The sequence below is a fragment of the Amia ocellicauda genome, chromosome 2 (genome assembly GCF_036373705.1).
Source record: "Amia ocellicauda isolate fAmiCal2 chromosome 2, fAmiCal2.hap1, whole genome shotgun sequence".
Taxonomy (NCBI): Eukaryota; Metazoa; Chordata; class Actinopteri; order Amiiformes; family Amiidae; genus Amia; species Amia ocellicauda.
This window is the reverse complement of record NC_089851.1, coordinates 57,065,294-57,069,996: the sequence shown is the minus strand read 5'-3', so window position 1 is coordinate 57,069,996 and position 4,703 is coordinate 57,065,294.

Sequence of the window (4,703 nt, the reverse complement as noted above, 5' to 3'; positions counted from 1 at the left end):
TCATAGATAGATAGATAGATAGATGGATGGATGGACGGCAAGGCAAGCATCTGATTGACAGTGGTCCGTGATCTGCTGTTATGCTACTATGCTACTGACCATTGGGGGAGCGATAGCAAGCAAGAGAGTTAGATATCAAGAGTCATAGATAGATAGATAGATAGATGGATAGATAGATAGATAGATAGATAGATGGATGGATGGACGGCAAGGCAAGCATCTGATTGACAGTGGTCCGTGATCTGCTTTTATGCTACTATGCTACTGACCATTGGGGAGCGATAGCAAGCAAGAGAGTTAGATATCAAGAGTCATAGATAGATAGATGGATGGATGGATGGACGGCAAGGCAAGCATCTGATTGACAGTGGTCCGTGATCTGCTGTTATGCTACTGACCATTGGGGGAGCGATAGCAAGCAAGAGAGTTAGATATCGAGAGTCATAGATAGATAGATAGATAGATGGATGGATGGACGGCAAGGCAAGCATCTGATTGACAGTGGTCCGTGATCTGCTGTTATGCTACAATGCTACTGACCATTGGGGGAGCGATAGCAAGCAAGAGAGTTAGATATCGAGAGTCATAGATATATAGATAGATAGATGGATGGATGGACGGCAAGGCAAGCATCTGATTGACAGTGGTTCTTGATCTGCTGTTATGCTACTATGCTACTGAGCATTGGGGGAGCGATAGCAAGCAAGAGAGTTAGATATCGAGAGTCATAGATAGATAGATAGATAGATGGATGGATGGACGGCAAGGCAAGCATCTGATTGACAGTGGTCCGTGATCTGCTGTTATGCTACTATGCTACTGACCATTGGGGGAGCGATAGCAAGCAAGAGAGTTAGATATCAAGAGTCATAGATAGATAGATAGATAGATGGATAGATAGATAGATAGATAGATAGATGGATGGATGGACGGCAAGGCAAGCATCTGATTGACAGTGGTCCGTGATCTGCTTTTATGCTACTATGCTACTGACCATTGGGGAGCGATAGCAAGCAAGAGAGTTAGATATCAAGAGTCATAGATAGATAGATGGATGGATGGATGGACGGCAAGGCAAGCATCTGATTGACAGTGGTCCGTGATCTGCTGTTATGCTACTGACCATTGGGGGAGCGATAGCAAGCAAGAGAGTTAGATATCGAGAGTCATAGATAGATAGATAGATAGATGGATGGATGGACGGCAAGGCAAGCATCTGATTGACAGTGGTCCGTGATCTGCTGTTATGCTACAATGCTACTGACCATTGGGGGAGCGATAGCAAGCAAGAGAGTTAGATATCGAGAGTCATAGATATATAGATAGATAGATGGATGGATGGACGGCAAGGCAAGCATCTGATTGACAGTGGTTCTTGATCTGCTGTTATGCTACTATGCTACTGAGCATTGGGGGAGCGATAGCAAGCAAGAGAGTTAGATATCGAGAGTCATAGATAGATAGATAGATAGATGGATGGATGGACGGCAAGGCAAGCATCTGATTGACAGTGGTCCGTGATCTGCTGTTATGCTACTATGCTACTGACCATTGGGGGAGCGATAGCAAGCAAGAGAGTTAGATATCAAGAGTCATAGATAGATAGATAGATAGATGGATGGATGGACGGTTAGGCAAGCATCTGATTGACAGTGGTCCGTGATCTGCTGTTATGCTACTGACCATTGGGGGAGCAATAGCAAGCAAGAGAGTTAGATATCAAGAGTCATAGATAGATAGATAGATAGATGGATGGATGGACGGCAAGGCAAGCATCTGATTGACAGTGGTTCTTGATCTGCTGTTATGCTACTAGCTTCTGACCATTGGGGGAGCGATAGCAAGCAAGAGAGTTAGATATCGAGAGTCATAGATAGATAGATAGATAGATAGATAGATGGATGGATGGACGGCAAGGCAATCATCTGATTGACAGTGGTCCGTGATCTGCTGTTATGCTACTATGCTACTGACCATTGGGGGAGCGATAGCAAGCAAGAGAGTTAGATATCGAGAGTCATAGATAGATGGATGGATGGATGGACGGCAAGGCAAGCATCTGATTGACAGTGGTCCGTGATCAGCTGTTATGCTACAATGCTACTGACCATTGGGGGAGCGATAGCAAGCTAGAGAGTTAGATATCGAGAGTCATAGATAGATAGATAGATAGATGGATGGACGGCAAGGCAAGCATCTGATTGACAGTGGTCCGTGATCTGCTGTTATGCTACTGACCATTGGGGGAGCGATAGCAAGCAAGAGAGTTAGATATCGAGAGTCATAGATAGATAGATAGATAGATGGATGGATGGACGGCAAGGCAAGCATCTGATTGACAGTGGTCCGTGATCTGCTGTTATGCTACAATGCTACTGACCATTGGGGGAGCGATAGCAAGCAAGAGAGTTAGATATCGAGAGTCATAGATATATAGATAGATAGATGGATGGATGGACGGCAAGGCAAGCATCTGATTGACAGTGGTTCTTGATCTGCTGTTATGCTACTATGCTACTGAGCATTGGGGGAGCGATAGCAAGCAAGAGAGTTAGATATCGAGAGTCATAGATAGATAGATAGATAGATGGATGGATGGACGGCAAGGCAAGCATCTGATTGACAGTGGTCCGTGATCTGCTGTTATGCTACTATGCTACTGACCATTGGGGGAGCGATAGCAAGCAAGAGAGTTAGATATCAAGAGTCATAGATAGATAGATGGATGGATGGATGGACGGCAAGGCAAGCATCTGATTGACAGTGGTCCGTGATCTGCTGTTATGCTACTGACCATTGGGGGAGCAATAGCAAGCAAGAGAGTTAGATATCAAGAGTCATAGATAGATAGATAGATAGATGGATGGATGGACGGCAAGGCAAGCATCTGATTGACAGTGGTTCTTGATCTGCTGTTATGCTACTAGCTTCTGACCATTGGGGGAGCGATAGCAAGCAAGAGAGTTAGATATCGAGAGTCATAGATAGATAGATAGATAGATAGATAGATGGATGGATGGACGGCAAGGCAAGCATCTGATTGACAGTGGTCCGTGATCTTTTGTTATGGTACTATGCTACTGACCATTGGGGGAGCGATAGCAAGCAAGAGAGTTAGATATCGAGAGTCATAGATAGATGGATGGATGGATGGACGGCAAGGCAAGCATCTGATTGACAGTGGTCCGTGATCAGCTGTTATGCTACAATGCTACTGACCATTGGGGGAGCGATAGCAAGCAAGAGAGTTAGATATCGAGAGTCATAGATAGATAGATAGATAGATGGATGGACGGCAAGGCAAGCATCTGATTGACAGTGGTCCGTGATCTGCTGTTATGCTACTGACCATTGGGGGAGCGATAGCAAGCAAGAGAGTTAGATATCGAGAGTCATAGATAGATAGATAGATAGATGGATGGATGGACGGCAAGGCAAGCATCTGATTGACAGTGGTCCGTGATCTGCTGTTATGCTACTATGCTACTGACCATTGGGGGAGCGATAGCAAGCAAGAGAGTTAGATATCAAGAGTCATAGATAGATAGATAGATAGATGGATGGACGGCAAGGCAAGCATCTGATTGACAGTGGTCCGTGATCTGCTGTTATGCTACTATGCTACTGACCATTGGGGGAGCGATAAAAAGCAAGAGAGTTAGATATCGAGAGACATAGATACATAGATAGATAGATGGATGGATGGATGGATGGACGTCAAGGCAAGCATCTGATTGACAGTGGTCTGTGATCTGCTGTTATGCAACTATGCTACTGACCATTGGGGGAGCGATAGCAAGCAAGAAAGTTAGATATCGAGAGTCATAGATAGATGGATGGATGGATGGACGGCAAGGCAAGCATCTGATTGACAGTGGTCCGTGATCTGCTGTTATGCTACAATGCTACTGACCATTGGGGGAGCGATAGCAAGCAAGAGAGTTAGATATCGAGAGTCATAGATATATAGATAGATAGATGGATGGATGGACGGCAAGGCAAGCATCTGATTGACAGTGGTTCTTGATCTGCTGTTATGCTACTATGCTACTGACCATTGGGGGAGCGATAGCAAGCAAGAGAGTTAGATATCGAGAGTCATAGATAGATAGATAGATAGATGGATGGATGGACGGCAAGGCAAGCATCTGATTGACAGTGGTCCGTGATCTGCTGTTATGCTACTATGCTACTGACCATTGGGGGAGCGATAGCAAGCAAGAGAGTTAGATATCAAGAGTCATAGATAGATAGATGGATGGATGGATGGACGGCAAGGCAAGCATCTGATTGACAGTGGTCCGTGATCTGCTGTTATGCTACAGACCATTGGGGGAGCGATAGCAAGCAAGAGAGTTAGATATCGAGAGTCATAGATAGATAGATAGATAGATAGATAGATAGATAGATGGATGGATGGACGGCAAGGCAAACATCTGATTGACAGTGGTCCGTGATCTGCTGTTATGCTACTATGCTACTAACCATTGGGGGAGCGATAGCAAGCAAGAGAGTTAGATATCAAGAGTCATAGATAGATAGATGGATGGATGGACGGCAAGGCAAGCATCTGATTGACAGTGGTCCGTGATCTTTTGTTATGCTACTATGCTACTGACCATTGGGGGAGCGATAGCAAGCAAGAGAGTTAGATATCGAGAGTCATAGATAGATGGATGGATGGATGGATGGCAAGGCAAGCA